At 45.1% G+C, this 15,606-nt stretch overlaps 1 protein-coding gene across 11 annotated transcripts in view; it reads right to left on the reverse strand.

Moving 5' to 3' along the window:
• The window catches only part of IQSEC1 (IQ motif and Sec7 domain ArfGEF 1), a 218,301-nt gene that overhangs the window by 41,223 nt on the left and 161,472 nt on the right, over positions 1 to 15,606 (reverse strand). The window lies entirely within an intron of this gene.

The raw sequence follows: 15,606 nt of genomic DNA on the forward strand, positions 1-15,606 counted from the left end.
GCATTTGAGTTTTTCCCAAAACCTCATATGTTCACAAGTCACATTAGACTGGCTGAGTTAGAAAGTGGATTGCTGTAGTTTTAAAATAAATGTAGTCATGTTGTAAAACCCATAGAGTTGTTTCATTTTTAATGGTGTACTGGCTTTGAAATAGATCTTCATAGTGAAGAGGCATTAAAAAAAAAATTTCTCAAACTGCATTTTTGCAATACTCATCCATACTAGGTTGACCCTTCTCTCTGATCTTTCCAGAAGCTAGACTTTCCAATCAAAGCATTTAAGAAGCTTCAGACACACCATGGAAGTTGACACATCATAAGCAAAAGTCTAGAATGACCATCAGCACCAGATGCTAAACTGAAGACAAATACCTTGTGCTATCGACGAGAGAGCTGTCTCTTCTGAAAACACTTTTAAAAAAAATCTTAACGTATCTAAATCCGAGATTTTTATTTCAGATGAACTATTGGAAAAAGTAAGAGGCATCTAAGATGGTTCAAATTAGAAGATGAAGGACAGTAAGAGGAGAGCAACAGTAAATGCAATTAATACAAAGCTGGGAGAAGATGTAAATCAAAGAAGGGGCAATCCCCTACTTTAATTTACAACTCCTTCCAACTTCTCTACATATACATTACACTAGCTTTGACTCTATTAGACTCTGAATCCTTCACAATAATTTAATTATATGTCATTAACACTCCTTTACACAACACCTCCGAATTTAGCTCTGCACATTTTCAGATCCCACAAAAATGGAAAGTATGAAGCTATTTTTCTGACAAACATATTCAATAGAAAGTATTTCCTGCTATAAATCTGTTGCTTAGGCAGTCATATATTATTGCTTGCATTTTAAATGACAAAGTCCTGCTCACAGCATAAACAATATGTTATGCTTTCCAGCGCTGTTACCCAGCAGATGTCCACAATTTGTAATGTAATACTTTCACAGCTCCAGTAGTTTCATCGCCTTCTCTATTTTCTAAGGAATTATGACACAATGGACACCTGTAAAAATGAATGGTTTGCAGCTTTCCGGATGAGCTAAAGGATATTGCTTTTCTTAATGCAAGTGAAATCAATTTAAAAGAACAAGGTGACCCTGCTATTTTTAGCCAACGATGATCATACAACCATAACCCTTTCCTCAAGTTATTTTTAACTGAAAATAACATTACCAAATAACCCAGCATTCAGTCCCAATGCTCTGCTACATTACACTATTACACATTTGATGTCCAACTACGTGTTAGACAAATTAGAGAAATATATATATTTCATCAAAATGGAGTATTCTCAAAAACTTCCATCTCACAATCTCTTAAATCAGGTTTGCTGGCTCTTTTCATTTGAAACTAAAGAAGTAGCTTATGCAGTTTCCCACGGAGGACAAACTTGTAAAACAATCCCTCCCCTACTCCAAAACACACTATTTCATCAGAAGAAAAATATTTAAGAGCTATATTCTTGAATCACACTTCAGAATTCCGGATCTCCCTGAACTTCTAATTTCATAACATCAAAGAAAAAAAAATCTATGACAGGAAATTTTCCCTACTAGCGAACTGGGTTTCCACGCTGCATTTCCATTCCAGCAGTTGCTAAGCCAGGAAAACAAAGAACCGATCAAAAAAGTAAGACTTCTCCCAATCACTAGACAAATGAGGTTACTTACCAGTAACTGATGTTCTTCGAGATGTGTTGCTCATGTCCATTCCACTATAGGTGAGTGCATGCCTCCATGCACGGTTCCTGGAACTTTTTTCCCCTTAGCAGATCCCGTAGGACTAGCTCCGGCACCCCTGGAGCTCCATGCACACACCGCGGTATATGGGGCACTGCTGGCCCTACACCCCGAGTCCCTTCTTTCTGCCAACTCCGGCAGCGGAGACGGGGGGTGGGTTGTGGAATGGACATGAGCAACACATCTCGAACAACATCAGTTACTGGTAAGTAACCTTGTTTGCTTTTTCGAGTGCTTGCTCATGTCCATTCCACTATAGGTGACTAACAAGCAATATGTTGGCGGTGGGTCAGAGTTACTGGTGATCTGCCCTCAGCACGGCACTGCCGAATCCCGCGTTCTCTCTCGCCTGCTGAATGATGGCGTAGTGGGATGTGAAGGTGTGCACCGACGACCAGGTAGCAGCTTTGCACATGTCCTGCAGTGGCACTCTCTCCAGGAAGGCCGTAGACAAGGCTTGAGCTCTGGTTGAGTGCACTGTGATGATTCCCGCAAGCAGCACCCTTGCCTGCTCGTAGCAGAACTTAATGCGAGATGTAATCCATGAGGAGATGCGCTGGATGGAGACAGGTGAGCCTTTCATCCAGTCAGCAACTGCGATGAAGAGCTGCGTCGATTTCCGGAACGACTTTGTACGCTCGGAGAAGGTGGCCAGGGCTCATCTCATGTCCAGCGAATGCCATCTCCTCTCCTCCTCCGAGCCGTGCAGTTTGGGAAAAAACATGGGGAGAAAAATATTTTGAATACAATGAAATTGGGAAACCACTTTGGGCAGGAAGGCTGGATGCGGCCTCAACTGCACCTTATCCTTATAGAATATTGTATAAGGGGGCTCCGAGGTCAAGGCCCTAATCTCAGAGACCCTCCTAGCTGAGGTAATGGCCACCAGGAAGGCTACCTTCCATGAAAGCATGAGCAGAGGGCATGAAGCCATGGGTTCAAAGAGGGGCCCTGTGAGTCTCGAGAGGACCAGGTTGAGATCCCAAGGAGGCACCAGGTCACGGACCTGCGGATAAAGTCTCTCCACCCCCTCGAGAACTTGACTGACATGGGATGGGAAAACAGATCTCCCCTCTAGCAGCTGATGGAAGGCCGAAATGGCCGCGAGGTGAACCTTCAGTGAGGCCAGCACCAGACCCTGGAGCTTTAGCTGGAGCAGATACTCCAGGATCACCTGTACAGGTGAGAGGCTAGGCGGAATGCCCTGGGACTCCGCCCAAGAGGTAAACTGTTTCCACTTAGCCCGATACACGACCTGTGTAGAAGGTTTCCTGCTGCCAAGCAGGACTTGTTTGACCGGCACTGAGCAGACTCTCTCTCCCTCCGTCAGACACAGAGCCTCCAGGCCGTGAGGTGCAGGGTGTCCAGAACCGGGTGCAACAGGCGACCATGATCCTCGGAGAGAAGGTCGTGTCGCCTCGGGAGGTCCAGGGATGGGGCGATCGAGAGGTCCAGCAGCATGCTGAACCAGTGCTGTCTCAGCCAGGCTGGAGCGATGAGTATAACGTCTGCCCTGTCTTTCTTTATTTTCAGCAGGACCTTGGGCAGGAGCGGAATGGGGGGGAACGCATACATGAGGATCCCCATCCAGTCGATGAGGAATGCGTCGGAAATCAACCCAGTCTCGCAACCCCAGAGCAAGCAGAACCTTGGGCACTTCGTGTTCCAGAAAGACGCAAATAGGTCCAGTTGGGAAACACCCCACTTCTGGAAGATCATAGCCACCATCTTTGGGTGCAATGACCAGTCGTGGCAGGGTAGAAATGACCTGCTGAGGTGATCCGCCTCATCGTTCCTCACTCCCGGGAGGGCCAAGGAATGCACTCCCCCCTGCCTGTTTATGTAGAACATGGCTGCGGTGTTGTCAGTCAGCGCCTGTACCACTCTCTTTGTCAGGAAATGGAGGAACACCTTGCATGCCACCGTGAAATGAAGGAAATGCCTGTGGCTGGGGAGGATAGACATGTGAAAGTATGCGTCCTTGAGGTCAAGGGCAGCATACCAGTATCCTAGATCCAGGGAAGGGATTATGGAGGCTAGGGAAGACATGCAAAACTTGAGTCGTTTGACATATTTGTTGAGAGGACGTAGGTCTAATATGGGTCTCAGACCCCCCCCTTCGCCTTAGGGATGAGTAAGTACCTCGAATAGAACCCCTCCCCCCTTCTGCCTTGAGGGACCATTTCCACCGCTCCTACATTGAGGAGGGTGTGCACCTCCTGCAAGAGGAGTTGCTCGTGAGAGGTGTCCCTGAAGAGGGATGGAGAGGGAAGATTGTTGGGGGGGGGGGGTAAGATGTAAGCTGTAGGGCATAGTCCCCTGAGACTATCCCAAGGACCCAACAGTCTGAAGTGATCTTTGCCCACTCGGGATAGAAGGGCATTAACCTGTTCAGGAAAGGGCAGGGCGGATCCAGTAGAGCAATCGGGGCGCCACCCTCGGGCGCACTATCAAAATTGTCTCCTTTGGTTGCCCAACCTCCTGGGGAGCGCCTGCGGGGGAGCTGAGGATGAGCGGGGGGCTGATTTCTCCTTCTAAGCCCCCTATTCCTATAGGGTTGAAAAGACCTGGGTGGAGGCACTGGCTGCTGCTGTGCCTGGGGTCGTGACTGACGCCTGGAAGCCTGGGGCGTGTACAGGCCCAGGGAGTGAAGCATGGCCCTGGAGTCCTTCAGACCGTGCAGCTTCGCATGTGTCTGGTCGGAGAATAAGGCTGACCCATCAAAAGGGAGGTCCTGAATCGACTGCTGCACATCCTGGAACAGGCCCACGTCACTGGACCGGCGGTGCCATGCACATCCTCGGTCTCGGGCGTCCTTCCTTGCCGGGGACTGCCCTCTCGATGCTTCCGACCTGGAGGATGACAAGGACTGCCTCCGTCGCCGCGAATAGTGCTGACGAACAGAGGTGCGCTCCAAAGAGCTAGAGGTACCAGAGCATCGTCTTGGTACTGATGACTTCCGGTGCCGCTTGCCGTGTGGCCCTACAGACCTTTTCGGTGACTGAGGTTGGCGCCGCTCCAAGCTCCTCGGTGCTGAGCAGGACTCTGGGAACCGGGTTCTGCGTCATGGACTGCACAGTGCCAGATCCTCTGATGGCGACCGGGTTCTGTGCCACCTCGGTGCAGGCGAACTCCTCGGTGCCGGGTCCTCCGACGGCGACCGGGTTCTGCGCCGTGTGGGCACAGGCGAATTCCTTGGTACCGGGGAACTTGGACAGGAGCTGTCCAAGCACCGCCTGGCAGACCTCGACTGGTGCCACCTCCTGGCCTGCGCTGCCTCTGATGCAGGGGATCGACGTCGGTGCTGAGAGGGAGACTCCGAGTCCTGAGTCGAAGCAGCCCGACTCGATGATGCCGATCTGGAGGAGTGTCTCTGCTCTACCCTCAGTGGCTGTCCGGCGAGAGATCCTCCTCCCCGTACCGGGGATCTCCATCGCCCTTCAGGGGGACCCAATGCGGGTTTTCGCTGTGACACCAGCCCCTTCTCCCTTGGCAGAGAGGGGGCGGAGGTGGCGTAGGCAAGGCCAACAAGGCTCTTGCCACCTGAAAAGCCTCCAGTGTCGATGGCTTCGGCAGGGGCACTCTCCCACTCCCAGGAGTCGGGGGAGGCTCCCTGATCAGAGATGCAGACACCGGAGAAGGCTCAATAGGCTGGGTCCGGTGCATCTCCATACTCAACCTTGCCCATACCGACGGCGCAGGGGAGTGTGCGGGCTCCACCCACTGCTTCTTCCTCTTCGGCACCGGTGATGTTGCACGGTGCCAAGTTGAGGCCAGTGCCGGCAGTGCGCTATGCACCGAGGTCACGCTCAGTGCCGAGGTTGAGTGGGCCGGCTCGGACGCTGGGCAGAGCACTGCCTCCATCAGCAGGGCTTTTAACCGGATCTCTCGGTCCTTCTGAGTCCTCAGTTTAAAAGACCTGCAGATCTTGCACATTTCTTTTCTGTGTGCCTCCCCCAAGCACTTAAGGCAGTGGTTGTGGGGGTCGCTGAGTGGGAAGGCCTTCCCGCAGGAGGCACACGGCTTGAATCCCGGTGACCGGGGCATAGCCTGGTTGCTCTAAGTCCCAACAGGGACTTGCCTTATCTCTAACTACTCTTTTTAACAACACTTAACAACTACTTAACTAACTAAACTACTTAGAATAACAAACAAGTTCAAAGAAGGGGAATAGTACTTGCTGAGAGCAAGGCTAGTTCCAGCAACCATCACGGGCGGAAAGAAGGAACTGAGGGGGCGTAGGGCCGGCAGTGCCTCATATACCGCGACATGTGCACGGGGTCCCAGGGGGGCGCCAGAGCCGGCCCTACAGGATCTGCATGGAGGTGTGCACACACCTATAGTGGAATGGACATGAGCAAACACTCAAAGAAGAACTGTATCTTCTGCAGACTCAGAAAATATTAGATAACTTTACCTGCTCTCCTTCCCCCCCACCCAAAGAAAAACCCAATACCAAAAAATAAAGTTAATACGATCATGAAAAGGATAGCATAGGAGGCTACCCACATTACTGAAACTACTGGAACCCCAATTTACATGTAGGAAAATTTTTCTTTCTGCTTATACAATATTCATAACACAAACTCATGATTTTAAGTAAAATTAACCATGATTAAAAAAAATGACTATGAGAAAGAAAAGAAGAGACAGTTATAAAGATTAGAGGCCTACTGCATAAAGGCATCAAGTCTAGGGGGCTGCCTTAGAGATTTGGGGATAGATCCTATGGAAGTACACCACTTTGCACCAGCTAAGGTCTGGCTCTTCAGAGAAGCAGCTTTTCTTTTGGTCCAGGAACATTAAATCACTTTAACAGACACTGGATAAAAGCTTCCAAAACCAACCTACAAATCCATTTAGCTATTCAAGGCCAGAGGCCTTTTGCCCTTTTTTAATGCCATAGTGAAATATCAGCAGTCAAATCTTTTTAAAAAGAAAATTCCATTTGGTATTATAAAAAGTATGAAATGAATATACTGCTTGTGAAGAGCTTTGACTGGGAGCCCATAACGAGAACCGCCATTTACCCACCTGATAATACAGAGCTGGTGGCAGTAAAGTAAGCTTTATCAAAATGATACACCAATTTGTTTCAACTCAAACTGGAGAAGCCCCCTCTAAGATAGACCTTATTAGTTATTTCCCACTAATTCCTTGCCTTATCTGCTGAAATGGCCAATTAGTGCAAAATATGCTGGCATTTTGTTCTATAGATACCTGGCCACTAAAAGCTGAACTGTGATAACTGCTCATTTCACACAGACAAGGGGTCAATACATCAAAGAGTAAAAACAAGTGATCCATGTACACTTTTAAAATTGGTCATAGCAAGATGGTGCCATGATGTTTTTTCTATCTAAATTTGGGGCAAAGAGATGCATGTGAAATTTCTAGGTTGACAGTGGACATTGATTTTTAAGGTGGATTCTAGGAACAGTTGAAACATCTACTTTATCATAATCAGCAATAAACAGATGTCTGCAAACGGAACGAATAGTTAATTTACTCTTCTAACAGAGGCAAACATGACTAATAAAGCAACGTTATGAGGGGAAAAACAGGAAAAGTTAGTAGCTATAGGCTCAATTGTAAGATGGATAGCAGCCTAATTACAATCAAACTAATAATCTAAGAAAGAAAGATTCTCCTAACTTTGGTATCCTAACTTTTGGTATCTTTTAACTTTGATATGTAACTTTAACACATTTTCTGACCAGCAGCCACAATCTTAATAAAAGTGATAAGAATATAAAAAACAGCCATATTGGGTCAGATCAATGGTCCACCTAGCCCAGTATCCTGTCTGCTGACAGCAGCCAATGCCAAGTGCTTCAGAGGGAATGAACAGAACAGGTAATCATCAAGAAATCCATCCCATTGCCCATTCCCAGTTTCTGGCAAACAGGGGTTAGGGACACTTCAGAGAATGGTTTTGCATCCCTGCCCATCCTGGCTAATAGCCATTGATGGACCTATCCTCCATGAACTTATCTAGTTATTTTCTGAACTCTTTTATAATCTTGGCCTTCACGACATCCTCTGGCAAAGAGTTCTGCAGGTTGGCTATGCGTTGTGTGAAGAAATACTTCCTTTTGTTCGTTTTAAACCTCCTGCCTATTAATTTCATTTGGTGATCCCTTGTTCTTATGTTATGAGAAGGAGTAAATAACACTTCCTTATTTACTTTTTCCACACGTCATGATTTTATAGACCACTATCATATCCCTCTGATACACTGCACCACATAGTAGCACACTAAACCCCATATTCATCACTTCTGTATGCTGTAATAATTTATATTAAGCATGTCATGTAAGATATATAATGGAAGGCCATAATCTGCTAAAACCCATTGGTCTGTTGAAATATGTTATCACAAGTATATAACAAGTTATGAGATTTTGCTGTTATTTGAAAAATTCAGTCTTGATAGTAACAGCAGAAGAGGCATCCCCATCCAGGAGGCACTCAGCAGCCATCAGCCACCAAAGCAGCTATAAACAAAGGATTTACAATACGACAGTTGTACAAGATTATACACTAGAGATTGCTCACCTTTATGATTCACTCACACGGGAGGTATTAAGTAACCTTGTGGCTCAGCAGAGCCCACCTGGACATGCCTGGACTAATGTCTGCTGGCCACATGGTCAAAAGATATAAAAGAAGGAATAGAGGCTACATGCTTTGTCCTCTCCTCTCCCTTCCACGCTGAAAGCAACAGGAACACTGGAATGCTAGGAGACTGGACCCAGGCTTGGATAAGCCTGTATACGGAGAACTGGAACATCCAAATGGAGGTGAAAAAACTACCTAATCTAGATACTGCCTAATGTTGGAGGTTTAAGATTTAGTCTGCATATTTATCTTTATTTTCTTTGGTACCTATCTCTGCTTTCTTATGCCTACCCCTTATACTCAGTTAAAATCCACCTTTCTATAGTTAATAAACCTGTTTTATATTCTTAACTAAAACAGTGTGATTCTGTGAAGTGCTGGAAAAATCTCAACTCAGCTCTCAAAAATTAGTGTACATCTTCTCCACACTGAGGGAGGGGCAAACCAGGAGACAAACTTACTGGTCAGACTTCTGACAAGGATAGGACAGGGCAACTTTGGGTGCAGGGCAGAGAGCTGGGGTGACCAGGTTGATGCACTTTCCTGTACCCTGAGATTCATAAGTGGATCTGGGAGCATTCATGGAATCTAGCTGGGTGTAGGGCTCTACCTGCTGTTGGGCTGAGGGATAACAGCACCTCTAGGGATTTGTTGCTTGTCACTAGCAAAGTAGTTGGGAGACAGTCCAGGGAGTTAAGGGGGCACAGTGGTACCCCAGTCCCAGTTTATACCCTGGGGGGGACCCATCACACATCCCTTAGTCATCTCTTTTCCAAGCTGAAAAGTCCCAGTCTTATTTATCTCTCCTCATATGGAAGCTGTTCCATATCTCTAATAATTTTTGTTGCCCTTTTCTGTATCTTTTCCAATTCCAATACATCTTTTTTGAGATGGGGCAACAGATCTGCTCACAGTATTCAAGATGTGGGAGGTACCATGGATTTATAAACAGGAAATATGAGATTTTCTGTCTTATTATCTATCCCTTTCCTAATGATTCCTAACAATGTTAGCTTTTTTGACTGGCTGCTGCACATTGAGTCTATGTTTTCAGAGAACTATCCACAATGACTCCAAGATCTCTTTCTTGAGTGCTAACAACTAATTTATACCCATCACTTTATATGTATGGTTGGGATTATATTTTCCAATATGCATTACTCTGCATTTATCCACATTGAATTTCAACTGCCATTTTATTGCCCAGTCATCCAGTTTTGTGAGATCCCTTTGTAACTTTTCGCAGTCTGCTTTGGATTTAATTATCTTGCGTAATTTTTTATCATCTGCAAATTTTGCCACTTTACTGTTTACCCCTTTACCAGCTCATTTATGAATATGTTGCACAGCACTGGTCTTAGTACAGAACCCTGGGGGACGACTTCACTATTTACCTCTCTCCAATCTGAAAACTGACCACTTATTCCTATACTTTGTTTCTTATCTTTTAACCAATTACTGATCCAGGAAAGGATCTTCCCTCTTATCCCATGACAGTTTACTTTTCTTAAGAGCCTTTGGTGAGGGAGCTTCTCAAAGGCTTTCTGAAAATCTAAATACAATATATCCACTGGATCACCCTTGTCTACATGTTGACCCCCTCAAAGAATTCTAATAGATTAGTGAGTCATGATTTCCCTTTACAAAAACAGTGTTGATTCTTCCCCAATAAATTGTGTTCATCTACGTGTCTGATCATTCTGTTCTTTACTATAGTTTCAACCAATTTGCCTGGTACTGAAGTTAGGCTTACTGGCCTGTAATTGCCAAGATCGCCTCCGGAGTCTTTTTTTAAAAATTGGTGTCACATTGGCTATCCTCTGGTCATCTGGTACAGAACTGATTTAAATGATAGGTTACATACCAGTGTTAGTAGTGCTGCAATTTCACATTTGAGTTCCTTCAGAACTCTTGCGTGAATACCATTTCGTCCTTATATTTACCTTCTGATGATAGATATTTAATATAATGAGTATTTCATGCGGAGCATATACACACACCCGTGCATTCCAAGTACAGAAATGGGCTTTGGATGTGACTGCTTCCTTGACTCCATTGAGGAAAAGGGTTTCCAGATTTGATTCTGACAAATAGGGAGGAACTGGCTGAGAATGTGAAAGTGGAATGCAGCTTGGGTGAAAGTGATCATGAAATGATAGAGTTTATAGACTCTAAGGAATGGTAGAGGATATCAAGCTGGAAGGGTTTGCAGGGTTTGGAAGGATAGGATTAGAACTCAAAATGATCTTAAAAACTGGAGAAATGGTCTGAAACAAATAGGGTAAAATTCAATAAGAAGAAATGCAAAGCACCAAACTTAGGAAGAGAAATGGCTGCCTAACAAGGAGTATTGCAGAAAAGAATCTGGTGGTTATAGTGGATCACAAACTAAATGTGATGCAAAAAAGCTTAACATCACTTTGCGATGTATTAGCAGGAAGGATGTAAGCAAGACATGAGAAGTAATTTTTCCACTCTACTCAGCACTGATAAGGGCTCAGTTGGAGTATTATATACAGTTCTGGGTAGCACACTTTTGAGAAAGATGTGGACAAAATGGAGCAAGTCCAGAGGAGAGCAACAAAAATGATTAAAGGTCTAGAAAACATGACCTATGGGAAAATATTGAAAAACTGGGATTGTTTAGTCTGGAGAAGAGAAGACTGAGGGGGGACATGATAAGTCTTCAAGTACATAAAAGGTTTTTATAAAGAGAAGAGTGATAAATTGTTCTCCTTAACCTCTGAGGACAGGACAAGAAGTAGTGGGTTTAAATTGCAGCAAGGGAGATTTAGGTTAGACAGTAGAAAAAACTGTAAGTGTAGTTAAATACGGGAACAAAGTACCTGGGGAGGTTGTGGAAGTTTGGAGGTTTTTAAGAACGGGTTAAACAAACACCTGTCAGATATGGACTAGATCAGTGTTTCTCAATTGGTGTTCCGCGAGAACACTGTTAGGGTTAGCTGTTCTCTGCACCACCGAAAAAGGGAAGATGTCCCGGATTTTTCGGCGGAGGGTATCAAGTATGAGTGTAATTTGCCCGCAGAGCCTAAAGGGTTCTGCGGGGAAATGTAATTGAGAAACGCTGGACTAGATGATACTGAGTCCTGCCTCAGTGCAGGAGACTGGATTAGATGGCTAACAAGGTCCCTTCCAGTTCTAGCTACATTTCTATGATTTCTAGTACACTGTCCTTTGAATCTTCTCTTCCCATTTATAAGATTTAAGTAAAAACTACCCCAAGATCCATCAGTTGACACTATGGAAATCAATCAAGGAGTTAGAGACAACTTAAAACTCACTGAAGTATACATTTAATGGAGAGAGTTTAGAATCATAGAATCATAGAATATTAGAGTTGGAAGGGACCTCAGGAGGTCATCTAGTCCAACCCCCTGCTCAAAGCAGGACTAACCTCTGCTATATCATCCCAACCAGGGCTTTGTCAAGCCGCAGCTTAAAAACCTCTGAGGATGGAGATTCCACCACCTCCCTAGGTAACCCATTCCAGTGCTTCACCACCCTCCTAGTAAAAAACTTTTTCCTAATGTCCAACCTAGACCTCCCTCCCTGCAACTTGAGACCGTTGCTCCTTGTTCTGTCATCTGCCACCACCGAGAACAGCCTAGCCCCATCCTCCCTAGAACCCCCTTTCAGGTAGTTAAAGGCCGCTATCAAATCCCCCCTCACTCTTCTCTTTAGGTGTTATACGTTCCTTCCCCATCAAGTAAAAATAACTAAAAACAAACAGGAACCCAAATCCTGCCCTCTAAAGGAATGTTCCAAGAAAGGGATCTCAAAGAATCAAAACCTAAAACCTTCTTTGCAGTTCCTAGGCCATGAGTGTATCCAAATGTCCCTTATGATCTACAATTAAAAAATACAGATCCCTAAACCTTGGTTTATGACAAACCACAGACTTTTTGAATCATTTGAAAAAAGTGGTGTCAAGAGATTAGTGAAGTGTTTTTCTTTCAACTTCAGGGGGCAGGAAGGAGAAGAGAAACCTCCAGTTTTAAAAGATCCTTTAAAGCTTTATGTTAGTCTATAAGTCCTCTTCAAGAAGGCAAGTTTTGAAAAAATAACCTTGATTGAAAAAAAAATCAATAACTTGTTACATAAAGTTATGAGAGCAAAACTATAGCTTTCTTAGAGCAATAATATTAGATGTGTAGTTTTTCTAAAAATTCTGATTCCATCCATATTAGTATTTGATTAAAAAAATGTCTGCAGAAAGTTCCATGCATTTCATAACATCCTTGTTTATCTCAGTAGTTTTTTAAATGTAATTATGTCTCTTGTACCAAGATATTTGGGGGTAAATTCTACTCTTGGTGACACCAGTGGTAACTCAGAAGAACTCCACTGAGTTTAAGTAATCAGTGCTGAACTCCAGGATTCCACAATTTAAGGGCACATTGAGAACTGCTCCTATCTCCTGGGAGAAGAATTCAAACTCTTTCTTTTATGCCACTTTTATCAGTCTTCAAATGGTCTGATAAGTAATAATTTAATAGGAATAAAGGCCTTCTTAAAGCAAGCAATACTGGCAGAATTGCTTTTAGGCTGGAACACAAGGCTGCATTTGGTCCTTTGGTAACTTGTCCAAAGTAACAGTGGACAGTTTGGTCTAATGGGCAGAACACAGGTCTAGTAGCCTGGAGCTCCTGAATTCTAATTCTTACTTCTCTGTCATTGACTTGCTGCATGGCTTTGGGCAAGTCATTTACCTCGCTGTTTCTCAGGCCTGGGTTAAACTACAGATTTTTGTTGATCAAAGTCAGCTTTTTGCACCAAAACAGTGCTGGTGTACACACTGCAATCTCTCCAACCCCCTGCCCACCGACCCAACTCACCTGATTCTGAGACAAAATAAAATCACCTAAACGAGAGGTGTAGAGCTTTTTGCACCAAACTTTTAGCAACAACGCGTCATTGTAGACACCGTGCTTGGTTCTGATACGGTAAATGGCCTCCAGGAAGAGTCCCACAATGCCCATCCTGACTGCTCTAGCCATCAGTTTGAATTCCACTGCCCTGCAGCCACCCACCCCTTCCCCATTAAAGTTCCAGGAATTTTTGAAATTCCATTTCCTGCTTGGTTGGCCTGGAGAGTTCATATCTCAACTTCCCAGCTGACCATGGTGGCTCCACGCACCAAACACTCTCCCGCTTGGAGCACACCGGAGCTTCTGGATCTGATTGGCATTGGGGAGGGGAGGCTGTATAATCCCAGCTCCACTCCAGCTGAAGAAACTTCAATACATACGGTCACATTTCTTGTTTAATGGTGGGGAAAGACTATGAACGGGACATGCTGCAGTGCCATGCGAAAATCAAGGAGCTGTGGCAGGGTACCAAAGCTAGGGAGTCAAACTGTCATTCTGGTGCAGAGCCAAAGACCTGCCTCTTCTATAAGGAGCTGGAAACAATCCTCAGCGACAACCCCACCTCCACCGCAAAGAAACCCATGGATACCTCTGCGGGCCCGGAGGCAGCAGACATCAGACTCAATCATGACGAAGAAGTCATGGATGAGGAGGTCGAGTTGGAAGATGATGTGTAGCAGGGGAGTGTGTTGTTTGGTGACATGGGGAGCCAAGACCTCTCCTCAACCCTGGAGGGTTCAAGCCAGTCTCAGCCCTCCAGTTCTGGCGTGCAGGATGCAAGAGAGGGGAGCTCAGGTAAGTGATTTTTTTTTTTGAGCTGATGCTGCTCAGTTACATGAGGTACAGCTATCCTTTGCTTGGTTGCATTATACAGGTGGATGAAGTGATAGAAATGCACAACAGTAGCTGTGTTTGCATATGCTTACCATTCCCCTGCTCAGCTAGGCAGTGCGGTAAGAACAGTGTGTTAATTTCCCCCCAAGATTTCACAGTAATCCTCCAAAGAAATCTCTAGAAACTTTCCTGGAGGTACTTGCCAATCCTCTGGCAGAGATTCCTCAGCAGAGCTGCTTTGTTTTTTCTCCCGTTGTAGGAAACTTTCCCGTGCCTACCGGCAATCACTTGTGCAGGAACCAAAGCAACACACAGGCGAGCAGCATAGGGACCTGGTTTGAAGCTGCTCACATGGAGAGGATGCACCTTAGCATCCCTGCTTACTCTCAGGAGTGACATAACCGCTTTTATGACCCCCGCCTGTGGAAAATGGTGGTACAATTTTAAATTTTGTCCCTATCTACCTGCATCAATACCCCCAAACAATCATATGTGCTTGCCAGGGGACAGTGAGAAAGAGATGTATTTTACAGCAATGAATCAATGCCGTATTGCACTCAATCATGTTTCTGTTCATTGTTTATTGTGCTTCTACAGATGTGCCCTTGAGAGGAAAACCCCTCCACATCTGCCGAGCACCTGCATCTGATAAGTAAATGACCATGAAGAAGCAAAGAGAACATGCTCCAAGAACTCCTCCAGTCTTCTGAGGCAGAAAAAGAAGAAATAAGGGCATGAAGACACACACTGTCCAAAAAAATCAAAAAATTGATAGGCAGGAGAGGAGGTAAAACCAGGAACAAGTGATAGCAGATCATGAGCACATGATAAAAGCCTTGGAGGAGCAAATGGACCTGCTAAAGTCACTAATAACACTGCAGACTGAACTCATGTGTGGCTGCCCCTCCTTGCAGCCAATACAGAACTGCTTTCCATGTCCTCCCCAAAATCCATCCACACATTCCTACCAAACTCCCGGCTCACTTACACTCCACCCCTTCAGACAGCAACACTAACTAACTGGACTAACTAACAAACACACTGGACTAGCACCAAACTCTCATAGCTCACACTGCCCCTCACTTCTTTCTCCCCTCCAGTCCAGCTTTTTGTATGTATGAATAATCATTATTTAATAAAGACATACTCTGAAGAATAAGCAATCTTTATTTGTCTCTTGCACAAGGTGGTTGCAGCTCATATTGATACACAATTCAATCTAGATGACAGTCACAGCATGGCACAGTGGTGTTTACAAAGACACCTTATTGGTACTCATTGTCAAAATGGCTCTTCCAGGCCTCCCTGATTCTAATGGCCCCGTTATGCCCATCTAATAGCCCTGACATCTGGTTGTTCATAGTCAGCCGCAAGGCGATATACCTCTGCACCCCACCTACGGGGAAACTTCACCCTTAGCTTCACAAATAACATGGAGCACACAGCAGGCAGCAATAACCATGGGAAATATTTTCCTCATTTAGTCTAACCTGCTATAAAGGCATCACCAGCGAG

The sequence above is a fragment of the Emydura macquarii genome, unplaced genomic scaffold (genome assembly GCF_026122565.2).
Source record: "Emydura macquarii macquarii isolate MOO-44397 ecotype Brisbane River unplaced genomic scaffold, CSIRO-AGI_Emac_v2 contig_968, whole genome shotgun sequence".
NCBI classification, from domain to species: Eukaryota; Metazoa; Chordata; order Testudines; family Chelidae; genus Emydura; species Emydura macquarii.